The sequence below is a fragment of the Scyliorhinus canicula genome, chromosome 11 (assembly GCF_902713615.1).
Source record: "Scyliorhinus canicula chromosome 11, sScyCan1.1, whole genome shotgun sequence".
In the NCBI taxonomy this organism is placed as follows: Eukaryota; Metazoa; Chordata; class Chondrichthyes; order Carcharhiniformes; family Scyliorhinidae; genus Scyliorhinus; species Scyliorhinus canicula.
In genome coordinates, this window is record NC_052156.1 from 25,028,561 (window position 1) to 25,055,797 (window position 27,237).

Here is a 27,237-nt window from a genome sequence, read left to right on the forward strand (position 1 = left end):
CGCCCAGCAACCAGCCCCTCAGCCGGGGGGGGCTGTCCCTCAAACATAGCAGGGATGAATGACTGCGCCAGAATGTACGCATCATGCACACTCCCAGGGAACCTTGCGCACACGTGCATGATCCGCATGTGGGGGTTGCCTACCACCTGGATGTTCATGGAGTATGTGCCCTTCCTGTAAATTAACACTTCCCTGTTGCCTGCAGGCAGGCGCATGGGGACGTGAACACCAAAAATCACTCCCTGGACCATCGGTATCCCGGCCACGTTGGCAAATCCACGGGCTCGTGCTTCTTGATTTGCTCGGTCCTCGGGAAAGGTGATGTAGCGGTCCACGATGGCGGACAGATCTGGTCACGGTACACCCTAGGCCACGATTGTCGCCTCTGGCGCCCTGGCTCCACCATCAATGTCTCCTCCTCCCCCCCCATGCTGCTCGACATCAGTGCCCGCATCCTGTGCCGTCCGCAGGGTTTGGGGGTCAATGTTCCCCTTGGCATCCCCCTGGACATACCGACCATGAGTGCCTGCGGCCTCTACGGCGATGACGGGCCACTCCGCGGCCATTCCCTCTGCTGCTGCAGCTGCCCCTGCATCCACTGTGGGATGTCGCTGTGGACGCGGCTGGATGTCCAACTGCAGTGCAGCGGCCCCAACCACTGCGGTGAACATCGCCGTTCGGTTCGAAGACATCATGGTCACCTACAGAAGGGTGGTGGGGGGCAGAGAAACGACATGTTAGACGGAGGTTATTCGACACCTCGGCAGCTGCCTGCCACGGGATACCTGCGTGTCCCGGTGGCCTGGTCACGCTGCTGACAAGCGGCCAGCCTAACCCCTGGTCACTTTCTGCATCCAACAGTCAGTTAACAACATCCTCCTCACCGGTGCGTCAGTGGGCTGTGCCCATCAGCCACAGGGCAACCAGCGGCCTTGTCCTCGTCACCGTCCTGCCATGGCAGGGCGGCTGAGGTGTTGCATCCGGGGGTGGACGACCCGCTCCACTCACTCCCTCTTCCCCCCCCCTCCCACTACTTCCTCTCCCCCCCCACTACTCGTTCCCTCTCCCCCCCACTACTCCCTCTTCACGGCCCCTCCCACTACTTCCGCTCCCCCCTCCCACTACTCGCTCCCTCTCCCCCCCACTACTCCCTCTTCACCGCCCCTCCCACTACTTCCGCTCCCCCCCTCCCACTACTTCCTCTCCCCCTCCCACTACTCCCTCTCCCCCCCACTACTCCCTCTTCACCGCCCCTCCCACTACTTCCTCTCCCCCTCCCACTACTCGCTCCCTCTCCCCCTCCCACTACTCGCTCTCTCACCCACTACTCGCTCCCTCTCCCCCCCCTCCCACTACTCGCTCCCTCTCCCCCTCCCACTACTCGCTCTCTCCCCCCCACTACTCCCTCTTCACTGCCCCTCCCACTACTTCCGCTCCCCCCCTCCCACTACTCCCTCTCCCCCCCACTACTCCCTCTTCACCGCCCCTCCCACTACTTCCGCTCCCCCCTCCCACTACTCGCTCCCTCTCCCCCCCACTACTCCCTCTCCCCCTCTCCCCCCCACTACTCCCTCTTCACCGCCCCTCCCACTACTTCCTCTCCCCCTCCCACTACTCGCTCCTTCTCCCCCTCCCACTACTCGCTCTCTCACCCACTACTCGCTCCCTCTCCCCCCCTCCCACTACTCGCTCCCTCTCCCCCTCCCACTACTCGCTCTCTCCCCCCCACTACTCGCTCCCTCTCCCCCCCACTACTCGCTCTTCCCCCCACTACTCGCTCCCTCTCCCCCTCCCACTACTCGCTCCCTCTCCCCCCTCCCACTACTCGCTCCCTCTCCCCCCTCCCACTACTCGCTCCCTCTTCCCCCCTCCCACTACTCGCTCCCTCTCCGTCCCCTCCCACTACTCGCTCCCTCTCCCCCCTCCCACTACTCGCTCCCTCTTCCCCCTCCCACTACTCGCTCCCTCTTCCCCCCTCCCACTACTCGCTCCCTCTCCGTCCCCTCCCACTACTCCCTCCCTCTCCCTCCCCTCCCACTACTCGCTCTCTACCCCCCCACTATGCCCTCTCTCCCCCCCCCCCCCCCCCCCCCCGGCCGCTGCGTTCTCGAGAAAGCCTTCCCCAGTTTGCGGAGACTCCGGGACGGTCCGCTCACTTCCTCACGACTGGCTGGCGACTATAAAAAGCAGGTGTGGACGGCGACGGTGTGAACTGGGGTCACGCCGTTGGGACTTCGGCCCATCCAGGCCGGAGAATAGCGGGGGTTCTGGAGATTCGTCCTTTTGGGTGCCTTGGGCGATTATCCGGGTTTTGCCACGCGGAACACGACGGAAACGATTTAGCCGTTTGGGAGAATCGCAGGAGCGCGTCGGACCGGCGTCACGTGAAAAACTGGCGCGGCCCGCTACTCTCCCAACCGGCGTGGGGTCGGAGAATCGCGCCCCTCATCTTCTGATTAGGCATGCAACAGTCTTCTGAACTTACCATTGAGTTCAACAACTTCAGACTGTGAACACTATCCTCCACCTTCACCTCATTTTTATTTCTATCAACTTATTTTCATTTCCTCCATGGACCTGTTTTCCCCTTACATTGTCCCCCCTCGTCGTACTCCACTTGGGCCATCTGTTCCCTGTTCCTAGTTGCCCTTTGACACACTGCTCACCTTTGTTCTGCCATTCACACATTCTAATCTCTTTATGTGCCACTACCAGCACCCTGCTTAGCCTTAATCAACCCCATTTACATTATTTTTGTCTTTCAGTATGTGATAGTCACCAATGTTGTATATATATCACATATGAGGTGTAATACGGTAAGGCTCCTTTACTACAGGTACGGGGGTAGATCCCTGCCTGCTGGCTCCGCCCAGTAGGCAGAGTATAAATGTGTGGGTTCACCAAGCTGCAGCCATTTCGGCAGCAGCTGCGGGAGGCTGCTCATCTCTGCTTAATAAAGCCTCGATTACACTCTATTCTCGTCTCGTCGTAATTGATAGTGCATCAATTTATTAAGCCGAGATTTTACAACGATGGATCTCCGCATCAAGCCGGATTGCCTGCAGCTGCACCCTCAAGCAGACAACGCCAAGTCGGCCTTCGCAAATTGGCTAGCTTGTTTTGATCCTCAACCTAACATACAACAAGGAGAAGTGTGTGTTCAGCACCAACCGCTTACCAATCCTCAACTATGTGGTGCAAAATGGAGTTTGAGGGCCCGACCCCATCGCATGCGCCCTCTCATGGAACTCCCTCTCCCCCACTGCCCCAAGGCCCTCAAACGATGCCTGGGGTTCTTCGCATACTACGCCCAGTGGGTTCCAAACTACGCGGACAAGGACGCCCACTCATTCACTCCACTGTTTTCCCACTGATGGCCGAGGCTCACCAGGCCTTCAACCGTATCAAGGCCGCCATCGCCAAGGCCGCAATAAGAACATAAGAACTAGGAGCAGGAGTAGGCCATCTGGCCCCTCGTGCCTGCTCCTCCATTCAATGAGATCATGACTGATCTTTTGTGGACTCAGCTCCACTTTCTGACCTGAACACCATAACCCTTAATCCCTTTATTCTTCAAAAAACTATCTATCTAACCTTAAAAACATTTAATGAAGGAGCCTCAACTGCTTCACTGGGCAAGGAATTCCATAGATTCACAACCCTTTGGGTGAAGAGGTTCCTCCTAACCTCAGTCCTAAATCTACTTCCCCTTATTTTGAGGCTATGTCCCCTAGTTCTGCTTTCACCCGCCAGTGGAAACAACCTGCCCTCATCTATCCTATCTATTCCCTTCATAATTTTAAATGTTTCTATAAGATCCCCCCTCATCCTTCTAAATTCCAACGAGTACAGTCCCAGTCTACTCAACCTCTCCTCGTAATCCAACCCCTTCAGCTCTGGGATTAACCTAGTGAATCTCCTCTGCACACACTCCAGTGCCAGTACGTCCTTTCTCAAGTAAGGAGACCAAAACTGAACACAATACTCCAGGTGTGGCCTCACTAACACCTTATACAATTGCAACATAACCTCCATAGTCTTAAACTCCATCCCTCTAGCAATGATGGACAACATTCCATTTGCCTTCATAATCACCTGTTGCACCTGTAAACCAACTTTCTGTGACTCATGCACTAGCACACCCAGGTCTCTCTGCACAGCAGCATGCTTTAATATTTTATCGTTTAAATAATAATCCCGTTTGCTGTTATTCCTACCAAAATGGATAACCTCACATTTGTCAACATTGTATTCCATCTGCCAGACCCTAGCCCATTCACTTAACCTATCCAAATCCTTCTGCAGACCTCCAGTATCCTCTGCACTTTTGCTTTACCACTCATCTTAGTGTCATCTGTAAACTTGGACACATTGCCCTTGGTCGCCAACTCCAAATCATCTATGTAAATTGTGAACAACTGTGGGCCCAACACGGATCCCTGAGGGACACCACTAGCTACTGATTGCCAACCAGAGAAACACCCATTAATCCCCACTCTTTGCTTTCTATTAATTAACCAATCCTCTATCCATGCTACTACTTTACCCTTAATGCCATGCATCTTTATCTAATGCAGCAACCTTTTCTGTGGCACCTTGTCAAAGGCTTTCTGGAAATCCAGATATACCACATCCATTGGCTCCCCATTATCTAATGCACTGGTAATGTCCACCACAATGCTGGCGGTCGACAAGACGCTCTCCTTACAAGTCGAGAGCGATGCATTGGATGTCGCTCTGGCTGCCACCCTCAACCAGGTAGGCAGGCCCGTGGCATTCTTTTCACGCACCCTCTATGCCTCCGAAATTCAGCACTCCTCCGTCGAGAAGGAGGCCCAAGCCATCGTAGAACTGTGCGACATTGGAGGCATTACCTGGCCGGCAGGAGATTCACTCTCCTCACTGACTGACGGTTGGTTGCCTTCATGTTCAACAACACACAGCGGGGCAAGATCACAAATGATAAAATCTTGAGGTGGAGGATCGGGCTCTCCACCTACAATTACGAGATTTTGTATCCCCCCCCCCCCCCCCCCCCCCCCCCCAATGCCCTATCCCGAGGTACATGTGCCAGTGCATAAGTGGACCGACTCCGGACCCTACACGACGCTCTCTGTCACCCAGTGGTCACCCGGTTCTTTCACTTCATAAAGGCCCACAATCTGCCCTACTCCATTGAGGAGGTCAGAGCTATCACTAGAGACTGCCAGGTCAGCGCGGAGAGCAAACCACACTTCTACCAGCCGGACCGAGCGGACCTAGTGAAGGCCTCCTGCCCCTTTGAACGCCTCAGCGTCGATTTCAAAGGGCCCCTTCCCTCCACCGACCGAAACACGTATTTCCTTAACGTGGTCGATGAATACTCCATATTCCCCTTCGTCTCCCATGCCCCGATATGACGTCTGCCACCGTCATCAAAGCACTCAACACCATCTTCGCTCTGTTCGGTTTCTCCGCCTACATCCACAGCGACCGGGGATCCTAATTTATGAGTAATGAGCTGCGCCAGTACCTGCTCAGCAGGGGCATCGCCTCGAGCAGGACGACCAGCTACAACCCCCGGGTAAACGGGCAGGTGGAGCGGGAAAATGGGACGGTCAGGAAGGCCGTCCAGCTGTCCCTGCGGTCCAAGAATCTCCCGGTCTCTCGCTGGCAGGAGGTCCTCCCCGACACCCTACACTCCATTCGGTCGCTACTTTGCACTGCGACTAACGCAACCCCCCATGAACATCTGCTTGCCTTCCCCAGGAAGTCCACCTCCGGGGTTTCGCTCCCAACATGGCTGGCAGCTCCAGGACCCGTTCTCCTCCGCAAGCACGTGCGGCTCCACAAGGTGGACCCCGTTGGTCGAGAGGGTACAGCTACTCCATGCAAACCCGCAGTATGCCTACATGGCATACCCCGACGGCTGCCAAGACACAGTCTCCCTCAGGGACCTGGCACCAGCTGGGTCCCCACCACTCCTCTGCCCCGGCGCCACTCTTCCTCCCCCCAGCGCACCCCACCGATCCGTCCTCCCCTTGGTTCCACCCGGGGATGAAGATGAAGTCGACACGCTCCCGGAGTCATCGGTGACTGAACCGACGCCTGCATTGCCACCGGGACTGCGGCGCACACAACGGAGGATCAAGGCACCCGATCATCTTAATTTGTGAACTTTCCCTAAAATGTTAACCTATCCATGGAAATAGTCCCCGCTGGACTTTTTTTTAACAGCGGGGTGAATGTGGAAGTCACCACTGCATATATGTCACATATGAGGTGTAATAATGTAAGGCTCCTGTACTACAGGTACGGGGGTAGATCCCTGCCTGCTGGCTCCGCCCAGTAGGTGGAGTATAATTGCGTGGGCTCACCGAGCTGCAGCCATTTCGGCAGCTGCTGTAGGAGGCCACACATCTCTGCTTAATAAAGCCTCGATTACACTCTACTCTCGTCTCGTCGTAATTGATAGTGCATCACTGTCCATGACATGTGTCAATTTCCACCTATCGCTGGCCCCCTATCCAGCCCCCTTGCTCCCCGCCCCTCCTCTCAACAGTATAAATCTCACCCAATTTCCAGTTCTCTCCAGCTTTGACAAAGAGACACCCAGACTCAATACATTAGCTCCCTTATGTCTCCACAGATGCTGTCAGATCTACTGAGATTGTCCAGTATTTTCTGTTTTTGTGCGTTGCTATATACTGTGTTGAATTTTCCCTGGGAAAAGGGTTAGCCATCTGGGTTTAAATAGGGATACTGTGTGTAAAGATGGCTCAAAGAAGAACTAGGTCTTTATTTCCTTTCTTTTCTGTTTTGCTGGGTACCTGAATACCTTTCAATAAACATTCAGTTTTTGGTATTTGGACAACGGTGTGAGCTTTTGAACTGAGTGAACTCTACCCCACCTATCACAATGCCCAGCCCTTTGCGACGTCATAGCAATTAGAGATGGGAAATAAATTCTAGTTTTGCCAGCAACACCCACATCCCATTAAAGAATAAAAACCTTCAGTTTTTGTTTCCTGGTTTATCGACATGATTTGGATGTAGGTAATACGTATAATCCATACAGAGATAGCTAATACAGTCTCTACAGCGAAGCAAGAGGTCTAACAAATAGTGAGAAGGGCTATGACTTACATTTAAATACTTTTAACATGGTAAAGTGTAGCAAGATGTTTCACAGGAGCATTACTGTGGTGAATGTATTTCACCTAATGCACGAGCTGTCTGCACTGTCTGTATAATGTTGTGACCCATGACCTGGAAGTGATGATACAGGCTACTTCCTGGTACTGTACTGGAACCCCGGTGGGCTCCGCCTCTGGCTCACCCCTCGCCGGGGCCATATATAGTCCGGCCACCTATGGGTGGCATTCATTTGTACAGCCGACTCTGGCAGGCGAATTCATGGACAGTAAAGCCTAATGTTCACTCGTTCTCATGGTCTCACAGTGAATTGACGGTATAACAATTACTAAACAAATTTGACACTAAGACACAAAAAGTGATTTAACGCAGGTGACTAGAGGTTTGGTGTAAGAGGTAGATTTCAAAGAGTTTTGGGAAGAAGGATCGGGAGCCAGAGAAGTTTAGGGAGGGAATTTAAGAATTTGGGGCCCAGGTAGTTGAAGGTACAGCCATCAAAGATTGGGTGATGAGAATTTGTGAGGATATAGAATAATTTGAGCACAAAGGTTAAACATTTAAATTTGAGAAAGACAGTCAAGATAACAGAATGGAGAGATAAGGATGAGTGAAATTTATTACAAGTGTGAATTTAGTAAAGTTGTGCAGTTCATGAGGATTATGTTCTGTGAAATTTCACAAGGGTGAAATTATGGATGACGAACTTACTTTATAATGGGGGTAAATTAGATAGGTTCCAGCCATTGCAAAATTATTTACCTGCTGCACATCTGAAATTTGCTCTTCCAGATGTGGAAACATCTCCAACTCTTTACCTATCTCTCCTGAGCAGCGACATCCTTCAAATGCACACTTCAAATGTCCTTCAATCCAGTCCCATTACTACAGCATGCAATTAGAGTCTTTAACTTTACCCAGTGTATAATTGTACCAGTATGTTGTGAAGCAGGTTGGCTTTGGGCAGCACAGTGGTTAGCACGGCTGCCTCACGGCACTGAGGACCCGGGTCCGAACCCGGCCCAAGGTCACTGTCTGTGTGGAGTTTGCACATTCTCCCCGTGTCTGCGTTGGTCTCACCCCCACAATTTAAAGATGTGCAGGGTAAATGGATTGGCCACGCTAAATTGCCCCTTAATTAAAGAATTAGGTACTCTATTTTTTAAAAAGCAGCTTGGCTTTGAGCTTATTCACATTTCAGAAAAGAAGCTTGATGCACTTTCCACATTTCACTCAAACAAATCCATATTTCCATTTCAACAAATTAAAACCTGCGAAGCATTAGTCTATGAAGTAGCTTACCCACGTCCTCCCTACCCCCCATCAGTACTGTGTTTTCAAATTTAACCACTTGCTACCTAGGAAGTCAAACTCTTATTTTCTGGCCATTTCCCACTTTTGTAATGCTTTGGAGATGATAAACAGGTATTTAAAATGTACCATAATAGAAATCTTTCCACTTTCTGAAGATATTTCAGGAAGAATACTGTGGATGGGCGAAGGTCTTGGGCTGCGATAGGTGATCGGATATACAAACCCTGTCGCATGGGAAACAAATTTGTGGAATAAGTGGCTGCAAATGGGGGAATTTACTGTAGTACGTTGAGACAAAGGCAAGCAATGGATGTTGCCACTGAATGGAAAGGCACTAGAAATAAACTCAAGAACATGACAAATATCAACAAGATGAGGCTATATAGCCATTTGAACCTGATCCTGCCAACTAATAAATTCATGAATAACTGTTGACCTCAGCTCCATTTTATTGCCAAATTTGTGATTCCCTTAGAATTTACAAATTTTTGGACTTCTGGGTGTGGCCTGGAGTGAGTGGTGGCTCCCGCACGAGGTGTAATTTCTTGGTCCTTTTACACATGATTTAAGGGGTGTTTGCTGGTGTAAGGTGCATGAGTGTGTAAAGGGTGGCACGGTGGCACAAAGATTAGCACTGCTGTCTCACAGTTCCAGGGTCCCAGGTTGAATTCCAGCCTCGGGTGACTGTTCGTGTGGAGTTTGCACTTTCTCCCCATGTCTGCGTGGGTTTCCTCTGGTTGCTCCGGTTTCCTCCCACAGTCCAAAGGTGTGCAGGTTAGGTGGATTGGCCATGATAAATGCCCTTTAGTGTCCAAAAAGTTAGGTGGGGTTACTGGGTTATGGGGATAGGGTGGAGGATGGGCCCAGGGTCGGTGCAGGCGTGAGCTAGGCATGAGTAGGGTGCTTTTTACCAAGGGCTGGTGCAGACTCCATGGGCCGAACTGCCTCCTTCTGCACTGTCATTCTATGATTGTATGATGAGCACTGAGGAATAGAAGTGCTCCATCGGTGGGGCTGGTTTATGGCTTACCTGATGAGTGTAACGAGTAAGAGGCAGCAGCCTGGGTGAGAGTTTATTCGAGATGCAACACAGGAAAATTTGGCGGGGCGTGCTGAGGCGTCATTGCTCGCCCAGTGATCCACTGAGTAACTTTTGGACATTATAAACATGAAGTTCCAGCAGCAGAAGCAGGAGCCCTCAGAAGACCTGGCAAAGGTGGCGGAGCCATTTAGGGCAGCTATCGAGAAAGTGATGGAGAGGCTGGAGGCGCAGTGCCTGGCGCTCCAGAAGATGGAGGAGTCGGTGGGAGAGTATGAGGTGGCCTCATTGGAGGCAGAGATAGCGCTCCTGGCGGACAGCCATAAGAGATGGAGAAGGTGGAGGATCTCGAGAACCGTTCCAGGAGGCAGAATCTCCGGATTGTTGAGCTGCCTGAAGGGATCGAGGGATGGATGGCCACAAAGTATGTAGCGAGCATGTTTGAGAAGTTGGTGGGGGAGGGGGTCTTTGACTGTCTCCCCAAGATGGATTGAGCGCACAGGGCGCTGAGGAGGAGGCCAAAAGCGGGGGAGCCGCCAAGGGCTATGGTGGAGTGGCTGCATCAATTTCTTGATAAGGAGATGATACTGAGGTGGGCAAAGCAAACAAAAAAGTGTATCTCGGAAGGAAACGTGGTGAAGATCTACCAGGACCTGGGTTCAGAGTTGGCCAAGCGGCAGGCCAGTTATAATCGGATCAAGGCTTCCCTCTACAAGGAAGGGCTAAAGTTTGGGGTATTGTATCCTGCTGTTCTGTGAGTCACATACCAGAATCGAGAGTTTCATTTTGATACGCTGGAGGAGGCAAGTTAATTTATGAGAGACCATGGACTGGGAAGTGTGTGAGGACATTGAACTTTGGAGATGCTAAAGTAGGGAAAATGGGTTTAAACGACTGGCGGTTGGTTGTATTTAATGAATACAGGAGCGGAGTGGGTGAGTGTGGTTTTTTTTCTCTTCTTGGGGAATTGTGGGTGAAGATTGGCTGGGGGGGAGAAGGGGGTCAGCAGAGGCCTCGAGTGGGGGACATCATGCTTGCTGGTCGGTGATGTACCATCAATTGAACGCGAGACGAGTTGCTGAACAAAAGTATGGCTTTAATATACTAGATGTTAAGCCCTGCGGTCGATTACAGTAGAAGGACGACCGCCGGGAGTACTGGGTATTTATACCCCGCCCTGGAGGCGGGGTTAACTCAGCCTCTCGACCAATCGGGGGGCCGTCACATGACTGGTCTCAACCAACTGGTCGAGAGGCACATGACCGACCAGGGCCAATGGTAAGCCGGTGTTCTGCACCAATGGGAGGCAGCTATGCTAATCATACCACCACAGTCGGCTAGTTAATGGGAGTGAAGTGGGGGGGTCAACCTATGGAGGGGGTGGGGGAAGGGGGGATGGTTGGGTTGTTTTGTTTTTGTTTATGGGACGGGGAGGGAGGGGTATGCTGATGTAGGTGGTGTTGATGTGGTGCAGTTGGTTAAGGAGAGATGGCGGCAGACATCTTGTGGAAGGCCCGAGGGGGAGCGAGGCGTGGACCTGGGGGAGCTGGATAATGAGGGATTATCGTTTATTGGTGAGGGAGTTGGGTGCTTGGGGAGCCCCGCGACCCAGTTGATTGTTCAGGGTTTAAATGGCCCAGTCAAGGGGTTGCGTATTTTTGCACATTTAAGGAGTTTGAAGGCGATGTGCTTCTTCAGGAAATGCACCTGAAGCTGGGTGACCAGAGGGGGCTGAGGAAGAGCTGGGTGGGGCAGGTATTCAACTTGGAGTTGGATGTGAAGGAGAGGTAGTGTAATGACCTCCAATTAGCATTATTGGTTGGCCAATTGGAGTATGTGCTCCCTCAATGATAGCTCATTGAGGGGGGTCCATATAAGCACCTGCGTAGGCTTTGTGATACAGTCTTAAGTTGACTGGAATGCTAGCAGCACTGTTGGAGCTGCTCTTGTATATAGTTATTGTCAATAAATATTGGTGTGGTGACGGGACTCCTGCCTCCTGTTGATTATTACAGGTGGATAACGGTGCTGATCAACAGGATGGTGGCCTTTGAGGTTGGCAGTACTGTAGCGGATCTGGGGTAGGTTTGTGGTGTTTAGCAGGAAGCTAGAGGGGACGCCTGTGGTGTTACTGAATATATATGCCTCAAGTTGTGATGATGTGGATTTTCTGAGGTGGGTGTACTCCTGGATTGATTTCTTTGTTTTAGACAAGGCGTTGTTGGTGGGGGTGGTAGGATGGGAGTATTCGGTGATTGTGGTCTCTGTGCTTCATTGGGTGGATTTGCGGGTGGCAGGGGGAAATGAAAATGAAAATTGCTTATTGTCACGAGTAGGCTTCAATGAAGTTACTGTGAAAAGCCCCTAGTCACCACATTCCGGCGCCTGTCCAGGTAGGCTGGTATGGGAATCGAACCGTGCTGCTGGCCTGCTTGGTCTGCTTTAAAAGCCAGTGATTTAGCCCAATGAGCTAAACCAGCCCCTAAGCTAAACCAGGCTCAAAGGCTGCAGTTGAGGGTGGATGTGGGGTTATTGGCGGACAAGGGGTTTGCGAGAGGGTGATGACAGCCGTTCAAACTAAGGTGAAGCTGAACAATATGGGGAGAGGTTTCTGCCTCCATGCTGTGGGAGGCGCTGAAAGCAGTGGGAAGGGGAAATTTATATTGATTCGAGTGCATAGGGAGAAGGCGGAGTGGCTGAGAGACAGGTTAGTGGAGGATGTACTATTTAAAAATATACTTTTTACTGGATTTTGCATTTTATATTTCATATTTTTAGTTTGAAAGTTGAGTTACAAGTGCTGTACCCACTTGTTGTATTTTACAATGGCAATCAGGGTGCGGTTCTGGCTTGTACAAGAGAGAAAATTTAAAAAGTCAACCAAAGTACGAACAGACTAGGCTCACTATACATATTTACTTTTTTTAAAATAAATTTAGAATACCCAATAATTTGTTTCCAAATAAGGGGCAATTTAGCGTGGCAATCTACCTACCCTGCACATATTTGGGTTGTGGGGGTGGGACCCAAGCAGATATGGAGAGAATGTGCAAATTCCACAGACAGTGACTCGGGGACAGGATCGAACCCGGGTCCTCGGTGCCCTGAGGCAGCAGTGCTAACCACCTAGCTCTAGATATTTACATTTGCCTGCTGATTCTCCCTTTGGTTGCTGTGGGCCTCATTTGGCCTGTCTGTCTCTGCTGTCCTGCCTGTAGCTTGTGCCTCGCCATTTGCTGCTACTCCGTCTGGTCCTCCTTTTGCCCTCGGGTTTGTCCCCCTGCGGTTGCGCCCCTTGTGTTTTGTGGCCTTCTTGTAGGTTTTTACTCCCTTCCCCCCTTTCCCCATCTTTTGCGATCCGTCGCTTGTCCGTGCCTCCTCCCTCCCCTCTGCTCTATTGGCTGTTGGCTACAAACAGACCCTGGAACAAGTTGGTGAATGGCTCCCATGTCTTGTGCAAGCCCTCTTCTGACCCCCAGATGGCAAATTTGATTTTCTCCAGGTGGATAAATTCCGACAGGTCAGACAGCCAGTCTGTAGCTTTGCATGATGCTGCTGATTGCTAGCCGAGCAGGATTCTTCGGCGGATGATGAGGGAGGCAAAGGCAAGGGCATCAGTCCCCCTCACCATGAGCTCTGGCAGGTCTAATACCCTGAAGACTGCCAGTTTTGGGCTTGGCTCCACCCTCATACCCACAACGTTGGACATTGTTTCAAAGTAGGCTGTCCAGAACCCAACTAGTCTGGGGCATGCCCAGAACATGTGGGTGTGTTGGCTGGGCCTTCCTGGCACCATTCACATTTGTCTTCCACCGGCGAGAAGAATCTGCTCATTCGGGTTCTAGTCCTCTGTGCACTGATTCCAGCTGGATTAGGCTTAGCCTTGCGCATGTGGAGGTGGAGTTTGCCCTGTTCGCTGCTTCGCTCCAGAGTCCCCATCCTATTTTTGTGGCTTGGTTACTAGCCTGCCATTGTTGTCCCTAATCTGTGCTATTTCCCTCGTGGCTGCCTGCTTTCTCAGCTGGTGAACCAGCAGGCGGCTGGCTTTGTCTCCGTGTTCGTAAGGTATCCCATGTCTGACAGAGCTGGTGTACTGCCTTCCTAGTGGAGAACAGGTCAAAGTCCATTTGTAGTTTTTCATTTCCGCAGACGCTCTACAGTCGCGGCCTCAGAGTATTGCTGGTCCATCTCCAGTATGGAGTCGACCAGCTGTTGCCTAGCCGCCTTGTTCTGCCTGTCTCTACCTGCTTTATAGATGATAATCTAACCCCTGATCACATCCTTCAGCGTCTCCCAGAACATGGAGGATGAGACCACCCCATTCTGGTTATTGGTAAGATATCCATCTATGGCCTATGATATTTTTTCCCAAAAGACTTTTCAGCAAGGAGAGCCTTCCCCAATCTCCATGGGGGGCAATGGGCATGGCCCATCTCCAGCCTCACATCCCTGTAATGTGGAATGTGGTCGGAGATTACAATTGTGGAGCATTTCGTTATTTTTTGCAAATAATCTTTATTAGTGTCACAAGTAGGCTTACATTAACACTGCAATGAAGTTACTATGAAAAGCCCCTAGTCGCCACACTCCAGGTCCTATTCGGGTACACTGAGGGAGAATTCAGAACGTCCGATTCACCTAACAGCATGTCTTTCAGGACTTGTGGGAGGAAACCGGAGCACTCGGAAGAGAGACACGGGGAGAACATGCAGACTCCGCACAGACAGTGGCCGATGCTGGGAATCAAACCTGGGACCCTGGCGCTATGAAGCAACAGTGCTAACCACTGTGCAACCGGGCTGCCCTTACTATTCCTGGAAACACTGCTTTCCCCTCTACAAAGAAGTCAATGTGCAAGTGTACCTGGTGTACCTGGGAGAAAAAGGAGAATCTTCAGTGGCTCATAAATGTGTTTTGCTATATTTGAGGTCTATCCCAATTTGGGGTTTGATTTGTCAATCCATGGGTCCTGTAAACAGTTAAAATCCCCCCTCGTGATTAGTTGGTGGGTACCTATGTCAGGGATTTCTGCCATGGACTAACTAAATTTCTTGGGAGTTCCCGAACAGGCGCCGGAATGTGGCGAATAGGGGCTTTTCACCGTAACTTCATTTGAAGCCTACTTGTGACAATAAGCGATTTTCATTTCATTGATAAATTCTGTGTCATCCCATCTGGGAGCATATACATTAACAAGGACCACTGGTGTCCCATCCAGGACACCGCTGACCATGATGTGTCGTTCCCCTGGGTCCATAACTATCCTCGTCGCTGTGAACACTGTCCTCTTATTTAGCAGCATGGCTACTTCCCTAGCTCGCATGCCGTAGCATGAATGGTATGTCTGTCCCACCCAACCCTTCCTTACCTGCAGTCCCAGGTTTAGTATGAGGTGCTACAGATCCATGCAAGGTGTCTCTTGGTTCATTTTAGTCTCTCCGGGTGATCTTTTCACCACTGTCTTCTCCCTCGGGTGCGTCTCTTGGAGGAAGACTATGTCGGCTTTCATACTTTTCAGGTGGGCGAAGACTCTGGATGTTTTCACTGGGTCATTACGTCCCCTGACATTCCCGGTGACTATTCTGGTGGGAGGTTTTTGTTCTCCCTCCTCCTACGGGATCAACCATACTTACTTAGTGGATGCGCACCTGCACAGCAAGGTTTCCCTTTGTTAGGGGGCCATCCAAAATGGCCATGGTCACTGTACCCACCATGAAGCCGGGCCCCTGCGCTCCAGGGTTTCCTTTTGTCCAAGGGCTACCCAACATGGCCGCCAACTATGTGTACACCATGTGGGTGAGCTATTATACTCCAGGGTTTCCCCTGGTATGGGGACTTCCAAAGTGACTGTGGTGCTATTTTGTCCTTTGTCACCACCGGTGGCCTGTTGTAGCCAACCTAGAGCCCTTCTCCCCATCTCTTTGATCCCCTATGATTTTGTTTTCCCCCCTCTTTCCTACCCCCTACCTTTTGTTGTTCCCAACCCTCTCTCCCCACTCCCTCCCCCATTTACCCTCAATATATTCCTCTGCAGGTGGGGTATCCCCCCCCCCCCCCCCCCGGTCCTCTAGTGGGAGATGCACCACCCCCCCCTCCCCATCCCCCCCTCACTTGCACCTCCAGCTACCCCAGTGTGATGGCCCCACTGCTGGGGTCAGGTTTACGCCTATCCAGGGCAGCACGGTGGCACAGTGGTTAGCATTGCTGCCTACGGCGCTGAGGACCCGGGTTTGAATCCCGGCCCTGGGTCACTGTCCGTGTGGAGTTTGCACATTCTCCCCGTGTCTGCGTGGGTTTCACCCCCACAACCCAAAAGATGTGCAGGATAGGTGGATTGGCCACACTAAATTCCCCTTAATTGGAAAAAATAATTGGGTAGTCTAAATTTATTTTTAAAAAAAAGGTTTACGCCTATCCTTCACCCGCTACTTATCTTTCCCCTCTTCCTCCTCCCCAGCCTTTCCTGTGCTCCGGTGTCCTTGTCCCCTACTTCTTTAGCTCCCAGGTTAGGAGCAAACTGGTGCAGATCCGCACAAATTGTCTCTTGGTTCATTTTAATCTTTCTTGGTGATCTTTTCACCACTGCCTTTGTTGCTGTCTTCCCAGCCTAATCTCCTGGATGTATTTGTTCAGGGGCAGTGAAGTAATGCTATCTGCCCTGTAAGGTGACCACAATTTGGCCGGGTACAGCATTCCACATTATTTTTGTGCAGGGCCATCTTAGCTCTGTTGAACCACGCCCGGTGCTTGGCCAGGTCAGTCCCAATGTCTTGGTATATCCTGATCTGATATCCTTCCCAGTTGCAGTTCTTTGTTTACCTGGCCCAGCGCAGGATTCTTTCCCGATCATGTACCAGAGCATTTGTGCGATTATCGACCTCGACTGCTCTCCAGCCTTGGGTTTCAGCTGTAGCGACCTGTGGGATCTTTCTATCTCTGGCAGGTTGTCCATCTCTGGCAGGTTGTCCCTTCCCACCAGGTTACCCGGCATCTGGGCCACATAGTCCATGGGGTCCCTGCCTTTGGTTCCCTCCGGCAGGCCCACTATCCTTAAGTTTTGGTGCCGCGACCGGTTTTCCTGGTCCTCTATTTTCTGTTTTAAACTTTCCTGCATCGCCACCAACCTCGCTATCTCTGTCTCTAGGGCGACAATCCAGCCGCTCTGGTTTGTCGATGCTCTTTCCAATTCTTTGATGGTGTTCCCCTGAGTCAGCGGCTGTTTCTCTGCCATGTCCAGGGCCACCTGCATGATGGCCAGGGCCTCCGCGACCGCCACCCTGACCACAGCTTTTATGTCAGTTTTTATATCTTCCTTAGCTCCTGGTGAGGAACTTCCTCCATTCACCCTACGGCAAGGGGGAGCTCAGTGTGCGGCTTCTCGTTCTGGTGTGGCTGCCGTTTCTTCGCCTCGTGCGTCCACCGTCTAGTTTGCTCTCTTCTCTTGACTTCTGCCACTTTTTGCCTCTTTACTGCCTCTGAAACAGATGTTGCTCTGCATTGTTTCTTGTATTGCTGTTAGAGAGGTTGAGGGGATGCTTTTTTCCCCTGATCTTGCGGGCTATTTTGGGTAAAAGAGGATAATTTTGGATTCTTAAGAGAGCTATCTTTCGTGTGTCCACTCAGCACATCCCCGTTACCAGAACGGCAGAGGACATTCTGAGGATGAACTGGAGGTATTCAGTATGCCTGAGGAGGTGTTACTAAAGCAGGTGCTTCAGAGTGGGGCGTAAACCTCGTTGTTGCCATCAGCGAGGGACCAGACCGGGTGCGGTCCTCTATTTTGGCTGATACCCGATTCTCTGCCCAATCGCAGTTTGTATTTGCAGCGTTGTGAGGCGGAGAACTTTGCCCCAAGTGTCAACCCACACATAAGACTGAACCAGGAAGCAAGAATCGTGGTACGATAATAAAGTACTACCCTTTAGTCATAAGCATTAATTTACAATTGATTAAAATTTCCTGAATTACTTCACCAAACTTTCATGTTATTGGTATAGTTAAAATCTCAAATGAACATAATTGGAATTTAAATTCAAATAGTACCGAGAACTTACACAATTGTAAACTGTCAAGCAGATTTACTTTACATGCAATTCATGAATATACAGAGCATAGTTTTCAGTGAAATTCAATCTAATTCATATATTTCAAATAAACATAGATAATAACATTATGCAAGGTAGCTCCTGATAATGGTGCTTTTGCATGTCAGCCGTGCTGATTGACTGTCAACTTGCAAAATACTGAATCAGTTCTCTGCTATACTAACTTTCACCACACCAAATTTCTGCACTTAATTAGATAAAGTGTGAACAGCTGACTTTGGCCATCTAGAGTTTCTTTATTCTGGACAACTGACACATCATTGAAACTGCCCTTATCAAAGTTGCAAATGACATCCTCTGAGACTGTGACAATGGCATACTCTCACTCTTCATCTTTTTTGTCCTGTGCATAGCGTTCAACATCATCTTCCACATTTCCCCCTGTTGTCCAGTGGGGTGAGACTGCCTTTGCCCAGCTTCATGCTCTCCAGTCATGGACAAAGAGTCTCCTGCAATTACTTAACTTTTCACCTAATCCAAGGACGAAGGACCTCAGGATATTCCAAAGCACTTTACTGTCAAGAAAGTACTTTTGAACCCCAGTTCCTGTTGCAACGTAGAAAATGCAGCAGCCAATTTGTGCTCCTGTAAACAGCAATAAATGGACTAACCAAATTTCTTAGGTGTTGGTTGAAGGATAAATATTAGCTCGGATACAAGAAAACTCTGTTTTTTTTCTTTCAACAATGCTGGAGGATCTTTCACATCCACTCAAGAGTGCAGGCAGAAATTTGAAAATAAGAATGAGAATTTTGCTGGACTGATTATCTGGTCATTTCTTTATGAAGTCTGTGCAATTATTTTTATTTTCATATTTAAAATATTGCTAATTCTAGGAGAAAGCTTTTTGGTTTGAAAGGCAAAACTTTACTAGGGGCTGGTTTAGCACAGTGGGCTAAAAGGCTGGCTTGTAATGCAGAACAAGGCCAGCAGCGCATGTTCAATTCCCATACCAGCCTCCCCGAACAGGTGCCGGAATGTGGCGACTAGGGACTTTTCACAGGAACTTCATTGAAGCCTACTTGTGACAATAAGTGATTATTATATTATTATAAGATTTGGCAATAAAGGGCTCATATTTTGCACCTTCATCATTCACACCTTAAATAATATCTATATTTGCCATTGCTGCATATTGCACAGCTGTCTACTTTAGAATTCTTGACCACAATATAAATTGTCCAGCTATTAAAAATCAATAATAAAACAAAATGCTGGAAATACTCAACAGGTCAGGCAGCATCTGTGGAGAATGAAACAGAGTGAACAATCTGGTTGATAAAGTAGATCATAGAATTTACAGTGCAGGAGGCCATTCGGCCCATCGAGTCTGCACCGGCTCTTGGAAAGAGCACCCTACGCAAGGACAACACCTCCACACTATCCCATAACCCAGTAACCCCACCCAACACCAAGGGCAATTTTGGACACTAAGGGCAATTTATCATGGCCAATCCACCTAACCTGCACATCTTTGGACTGTGGGAGGAAACCGGAGCACCCAGAGGAAACCCAGGCACACAAGGGGAGGATGTGCAGACTCCGCACAGTGACCCAAGCCGGAATCGAACCTGGGACCCTGGAGCTGTGAAGTAGTTGTGCTATCCACAATGCTACCGTGCTGCCCACTTTCAGGATACACTTTCAGGTGTGTGGAAAAATAGAAATGCTTTTGTAATAAGTATCGATAATCCCACCAGTTTCAATGTAAGCATCATGAAGGCTGTAATTAGGTGATTTTCTGACTTTCAGTTCCTCGCAAGCTGTTGATGATCATTAGCTCCTGCTGATTTCTTTGCTACCGGTATGGACTAGGCAGCAGACTGAGAGCAGCAATCAGTCACCAGCAGAACAACTGAATAATGATAAAGATAAAACACAAGAAAGTCACTGATAAATACAATAAGGTAGTCGGGAGGAATTTTTATACTCAAGAGAGAAGGTGCTGTTAGTTATGCCAGGTATTAGGGCGGCACGGTGACGCCGTGGTTAGCACTGCTGCCTTGCGGTGCCGAGGACCCGGGTTCGATCCGGGCCCAGGGTTACTGTCCCTGTGGAGTTTGCACATTCTCCCCGTGTCTGTGAGTTTCACCCCCACAACTCAAAGATGTGCAGGGTATGTGGATTGGCCACGTTAAATCACCCCTTAATTGGATTAAAAAATAATTGGGTACTCTAAATTTATTTTTTAAAAGTTATATCAGCTATCATACATACATTTCAGTGCAAGCTGGATAAATGCACGCGAAAGAATTGGAGGGATATGGTGACAGGATTGGATGAAGCAGAATGAGGAGGAGGAGGCTTCTCTCGAGTGAGTATGAGTGCACCGTTGGCAGGTTAGGCCTGTCTCTGAGCAGATGACAGACGGGAGGAAGAGGCTGGCACGAGGTCGCCCACAGACCCGCCCCGGGGCAGTCATGGCAACCGGCCAAAGGGAGAGCAGCCAATAGGAAGCGAGGATGCTGGGAGGCGGCCAGGCTTCGGCAGCAGACATCACCCAATAGGAGGGGTGTTTGTTGTCGGGCCGCTGGCGATTGGTCAGGTGGCGGAGCCCACGCCGCCCTTCCCCCCGCCCCGCTGGATTACAGCAGAAAAGCCGGTCAGCGAGCGAGACTGGAGGACAACGTGAGTCTGGGCGGGGGATCCGGTGGCGGGAGGAGATAGAGACAGAGAGGGGGGAAACGATCCGCTTGCAGATCAGTCCATTCCCCCGGTCTGCGGGGACATTCGGCCGGTTGCTCACAGGCCCTCCCCTGCGTGCAGCATCCCGGACACCGCCAAAACCCCCGCCCCACGGGAGGAGCTGCTGTCTGGGGGCACCGTGTCAGCTCCAGCTCTGACCACTCTGATCCCCTGCTGTCTGCACTCCTGTGTGCCCTTCTGATGCCGGGGGAAACCGGAATCATACAAAAACTTTAGTTAGCTTTCTGAGCAGACAAGTTATAGTTTGGGAGTGTAAAGCGAAACTGTCTGGACCTTTCCTGTCAGGTATTGCATCAGACAGCGAGAGACCCAGAAAATTTGACCATGAGCTGACAGAAAGATTTCGAATTGCAATTCATAAATGCAAACGGACCATAAAATAAACTGTAGTTTAATCTAAATCTCAGTTTTACTTTGGAGTGACAACAAATTCTGCTTTAAAAAGTATAAGCCTATGCAGTTTGGGGGACTTGCTTGATTGCATATTTTCGTGTAATTTCTCAGTAATCCTTTTTAATTTGTTAATGGAATGTGACAATTGGTGGCAATTTATAACTCCACTTTATCCACTTTTTTGAGACGATTTAGATTTAGTGTCCTGTGTATTGAGCACAGTGAAAAGTATTGTTCTGTGTACAGTTCAAGCAGATCATTCAATGAAAAACATAGGACATATGATAAATACACAACAGTGCTTCACAGTAAAGAAGATGTGTTGGGCGATAAGTTCAGTCCATAAGAGGGCCATTCAGGAGTCTGGTAACAGTGGGGAAGATCCTGTTTTTGAATCTGTTTGTTTACTGCTTGATGAAAGAGGTTGGAAAAGAGAACAGCCTGGTTAATTAAGCTGCCTACTTTCCCAAGGCAGTCGAAGGTGTAGACGGTCAATGAATGGGAGGTGAATTTGTGTGATGGAGAGGGCTGTGTTCACTACTCTCTGTAGTTTCTTATGCTCTTGGGCTGAGCAGTTGCCATACCAGGTTGTGATGCAGCCAGATAGGATGCTTTCAATGGTGCATCTGTAAAAATTGGTAAGAGTCAATGTGGACATGCTGAATTTCCTTAGTTTCCCGAGGAAGTATAAGTGCTGTTGTGCTTTCTTGGTTGTAGCATTGATGTTGGTGGACCAGGACAAATTGTTGGTGATGTGCATACCTAAGAATTTGAAGCTGTCAATAGTGTGAACTGCTGCCTTGATCATCTGCAGCCTGTATGGTGTCTGTATGCAGGGTTTAACACTTGGGTTTTGAATATGTTGTTGAGGAAGTTTTATTTGCTGCTGTGTATCTTGCACTGGGGGTGGATGGAGTGAATGTTTAAGGTGGTAGATGGGGTGCTGATAAAGTGGCTGCCTTATCTTTGATAGCATCCAGCTTTTTGAATTTTGTTGAAACTGCATGCATCTAGAGAGAATATTCTATCACATCCTTTACTTGTGACTTGTAGAAGATGAAGCAACTCTGGATGTCAGGAGTTGTTGCTTGCTGCTGAAAAGATGCACTGAAAGACTGTCGATATGGCTGGCCTAATTAAGTTTCTGATTAATCATAACTGTTAGGATGTTGTTGGTAAGGGATTCAGAGTGTCATGGGGAGCTGCTTAGACCCTTTGGAGTAGCCTATTGCCTGACACTTGTGCAGTACGGCCATTAATGGGGCGATTTGGTAGCACAGTGGTTAGCACCAGGGACCCGGGTTTGCATCCTGACTTGGGTCACTGTCTGTGCGGAGTTTGTGCATTCTCCGTGTCTGCATGGGTTTCCACCTGGTGCTCTGGTTTCCTTCCACAAGTCTCGAAAGACTTGCTTGTCAGGTGAATTGGACATTCTGAATTCTCTCTGTACTCGAACAGGTGCTGGAATGTGGCGACTAGAGGATTTTTTGCATTGTTAATGTAAGGCTACTTGTGATGCTAATAAAGCTGATTATGATTATTAGTTGTTACTTGCCAGCCTAAGTCTGAATGGACAAGTCTTGCTGTGCTCAGGAATGGATTACTTCATTGATGAGTTGTGAATAGAACTGAAGACCTAGTGCACTCATTGGCAAATGTCCTCGCTTATGACCTTATGATTCAGGAAAGGTAATAGATGAAGGTGGTTGGTCTGAAGTTGGTACCCTGAGGAATTCCTTCAAAGATATCTAAGTGCTCAGATGACTGGCCTCCAACAATCACAGTTATCTTCCCAGCCAGCAGAAACTTTTCCCCTGATCCCATTGACTTCAATTTTACTATTTCTTCCATGCTGCAATATCGCCAAAGTAATACACTGCAAATGCTGGAAATCGGCATGGAAAAGAAAACGGTTAAAACTTCAGATCTGTGGCCTTTGGTCAGAACTTAATTTGATGCAAAGTCATGGACTTGAAATATTTATTCTGTTCTCTCTACAGCTGCTGCCTGAATTGCTGAGTTTTTCCAGTATTTTCTGATGTCACACTTGGTCAAGGACAATAACTGTCACTGCCTCTGGCATTCTGCTCTTTTGTCCGTTCTGGGCCATGAGGTTCCAGATCATCTGTGCCACCATGGTTCACTGCCTCAGGGCTGTCCAGTTCAAACTTGCTAGATCTATTCTGAATATATTTCATTGAGCAGTGTGCTGGCGTGGCACACATGATGGAGGATATCCTCAGTGGGAAGTTTGAATCTCTTTCCATAAGGACTGTGAGGTGGCGACTCCTTTTATTACTGTCTAGTGTAGGTACATTTATGACAGGTAGATTGGTGAGGACAAGGTCAAATATATTTTTCCGTCTGCAGACTCGGCCTGCCCAATATGTCCTTCAGGACTTGGTCAGCTCAGCCGGCAGTAGTGCTTCCAAGTCATTCTTGATGATGGACAGTGATGTCCCCCACTCCCTTCCTACCCTCAGTGCTTCTTCCAAGTGATGTTTTAAAAAAATATATTTTTATTCTCCATTTTCACACTTTCTCCCAAATTTACACCCATCAACAACAAACAATAATCAGTCACAAATATGTCAATCCCCATATCAATAACAATCCCATTCTCCCACCGAACCCCAAACATTAGCCCGCATGTTCACATAAACAAATGACAAAAAGGAATCGGGAATCACCCATAGTCACCATCAACACACACCGTCCCCAACCCCACCCCCAACTAATGTTCGATGTTATCCATTTCTTAAAAGTGCATAATGAATAATGCCCATGACTTGTAGAACCCCTCCGTCCTTCCCCTCAGTTCAAACTTAACCTTCTCAAGGGTTAAGTATTCCAACAGATCCCCCTGCCATGCTAGGGCACAAGGTGGAGAGGCTGCTCTCCATCCCATCAGGATCCGCCTTTGGGCGATCAAAGAGCAGAAGGCTACAACATATAAAGATACGATTTATAATCATCTAGATAGGAATAATATGATTAGGGATAGTCAGCATGGTTTTGTGAAGGGTAGGTCATGCCTCACAAACCTTATCGAGTTCTTTGAGAAGGTGACTGAACAGGTAGACGAGGGTAGAGCAGTTGATGTGGTGTATATGGATTTCAGTAAAGCGTTTGATAAGGTTCCCCACGGTCGGCTATTGCAGAAAATACGGAGGCTGGGGATTGAGGGTGATTTAGAGATGTGGATCAGAAATTGGCTAGTTGAAAGAAGACAGAGAGTGGTAGTTGATGGGAAATGTTCAGAATGGAGTTCAGTTACGAGTGGCGTACCACAAGGATCTGTTCTGGGGCCGTTGCTGTTTGTCATTTTTATAAATGACCTAGAGGAGGGCGCAGAAGGATGGGTGAGTAAATTTGCAGACGACACTAAAGTCGGTGGAGTTGTAGACAGTGCAGAAGGATGTTGCAGGTTACAGAGGGACATAGATAAGCTGCAGAGCTGGGCTGAGAGGTGGCAAATGGAGTTTAATGTGGAGAAGTGTGAGGTGATTCACTTTGGAAAGAATAACAGGAATGCGGAATATTTGGCTAATGGTAAAATTCTTGGTAGTGTGGATGAGCAGAGGGATCTCGGTGTCCATGTACATAGATCCCTGAAAGTTGCCACCCAGGTTGATAGGGTTGTGAAGAAGGCCTATGGTGTGTTGGCCTTTATTGGTAGAGGGATTGAGTTCCGGAGCCATGAGGTCATGTTGCAGTTGTACAAAACTCTAGTACGGCCGCATTTGGAGTATTGCGTACAGTTCTGGTCGCCTCATTATAGGAAGGACGTGGAAGCTTTGGAACGGGTGCAGAGGAAATTTACCAGGATGTTGCCTGGTATGGAGGGAAAATCTTATGTGGAAAGGCTGATGGACTTGAGGTTGTTTTCGTTAGAGAGAAGAAGGTTAAGAGGTGACTTAATAGAGGCATACAAAATGATCAGAGGGTTAGATAGGGTGGACAGCGAGAGCCTTCTCCCGCGGATGGAGGTGGCTAGCACGAGGGGACATAGCCTTAAATTGAGGGGTAATAGATATAGGACAGAGGTCAGAGGTGGGTTTTTTACGCAAAGAGTGGTGAGGCCGTGGAATGCCCTACCTGCAACAGTAGTGAACTCTCCAACATTGAGGGCATTAAAAAATTTATTGGATAAGCATATGGATGATAAGGGCATAGTGTAGGTTAGATGGCCTTTAGTTTTTTTTCCATGTCGGTGCAACATCGAGGGCCGAAGGGCCTGTACTGCGCTGTATCGTTCTATGTTCTAACATCTGCCTCCGCACCTGTTTCCAACCTTGGCTGGTCTGACACCCCAAATATGGTCACCCGGGGGTCCAGGTCCAGTTTCATGTGCACCACTTTAGAAATTACCCTAAAAACCTCCTTCCAGTAATCCTCCAGCTTTGGACAGGACCGAAACATATGAACTGATTAGGCCCCCTGCCGCAATGTTCACACGCATCTTCTACTCCTTCAAAGAATCGGCTCATCCTCGCCCTCGTGTGGTGTGCTCTGTATACCACCTTCAGCCGTATCAGTCCCAACCTCGCGCACAAGGTGGAGGAATTTACTCTCCGGAGCACCTCACACCAGACCCCCTCCTCTATTACCTCTCCCAACTCTTCCTCCCACTTCACTTTGATCCTTTCCAGTGGTGCCTTCTCTTCCAAAATAGCTCCGTAAACCACTGACACTACCCCCTTCTCCAGTCCCCCTCTCGTCAGCACCTCCTCCAGTAATATGGAGGCTGGCTCCACTGGGAATCTCTGTATCTCCTTTCTGGCAAAATCTCGAACCTGCATGTATCTAAACATTTCCCTCTGCTCCAGCCCATGCTTTGCTTCCAGCTTCCTCAGCCCTGCAAACCGGCCCCTAAGAAACAAATATTTTAGTGTCTTAATCCCCATCTCCTCCCATTTCTGAGAATTTCCATCCCACTTCCCTGGCTCAGATCTGAGGCTCCCCCGAATCGGCATTTCCCTTGACCCTGCCCCCAACCCAGAGTGTTGGCGAAACTGCCTCCAAATTTTCAATGAAGCTATTATTACTGGACTCCCTGAGTACTTCCCCGGGGCTATCGCGTGCGGCGCTGTTGCTAGTGCTTTCAATACTGTTGCTCGTGCTTTAAATCTAAGTGATGTTTAACATGGAGTAATTTCTCAGTTAAGAGAGCGTGGTCTGTGGTAATTAGCAGATTTCCTTTCCCTGTTTGATTTGATGCCATGCAACATAATAGTCTGGAGTTAATGTTGAGGGCTCGGGGCCGCCCGCACCTTACTGCACAATATACCACTGCTGCTACTTCTGTGGGTCTTTCAAGCTGATAGGACAGGACATGCCCTGGGATGTAGGTGGGAGGGGTTTGCGATATTTGATAAGTAGGATTTTGGAAGCGTGACTATGTTATTTCAGTAGACTCCCAGGACTTAGTGAAGAGGACTGACTGGGTTGATGCTACCAAGGGGTTGCTTGTAAATGAGAAATAGAATAGGGCCCATGGATAGATCCTTGCAGCGGTAACCACGTGATCAGAAACAGGAACCGTTGCAGGTGATTGTCTAACTTTGATGCTCACCATTAGTGACAGACCATTCACTCTTGCAAGTAGTCTTCTCACTTTTTTGTACAAAAATTTCCTCAGAACCCAACTTTGTCACGGCTCGTCTTTTCCTCTCTGGCTCCGTGTCCATTTTCCTTGCACTTGTTTATCAAGTGCCTTTGGATCTAACTCAATGTTAAAGGTACTGCTGCACTGCTTCCTCTCATATGTTTACCCAGAATTTTTAATGTAATTTATAGGGATTTCAAACATTAATTTGCTGATTGGAAGGGAAAACCTACTGTGAAATCCTGAAGGGGAAATCAAAACGTTGAAGACATACAATTATTGGTGCTTTCCCTGGGAGTTTTCAGGACTTTGTTTTCCTGAAAAACCATTAACCTCTACAGGAAAAATGAATTATGGTTTAGTTGAGTTTTTATTTACTACAATTGATATTTAATTCTTGATACATTCATAAAATCGCTACAGTGCAGGAGGAGGCAGCCATCGGGTCTGCACTGATCCTAGGCCCACATTCCCACCCTATCACTGTAACCCAGTAACCCCACCTGACCTTTTGGACACAAAGGGGCAATTTAGTATGGCCAATCCACTTAACCTGTACATTTTTGGACTGTGGGAGGAAACTGGAGAACCCGGAAGAAATCCATGCAGACACGGGGAGGCTGTGCAGACTCCACACAGACAGTCACCCAAGATTAGAATCGAACTTGGGTCTTGACAATGCAAATGATAAGTTTCATTTTAATTCAAACAACCACACCCGTGACACAAAAGGTACATCAATGGCAGTCGCTCTTCCACATCTGTACCTCTTGCTCCAATGCAAAAGTGGCATATCCTACCCAAGAACCCGCTCTATGAAAACATATTGTCTCATTGTGATATAACCTTACTCAGCCCATCTTGTCTGCACTGGCATCTCTGGTTCATTTTTCCCCTTACTATTCATCCTGAAACGCTTCTACCCATATTTATTCGACTCT

General features: G+C 49.0%; 1 protein-coding gene across 1 annotated transcript in view; it reads left to right on the plus strand.

Moving 5' to 3' along the window:
• Positions 1–20,109: 20,109 nt before the first annotated feature.
• iars1 (isoleucyl-tRNA synthetase 1) overlaps positions 20,110–27,237 on the plus strand; it is a 273,512-nt gene continuing 266,384 nt past the window's right edge. Inside the window, exon 1 of the mRNA XM_038812610.1 lies at positions 20,110–20,217. The gene's annotated coding sequence lies outside the window, so the exon portion shown is untranslated. The remainder of the gene's footprint in view (positions 20,218–27,237) is intronic.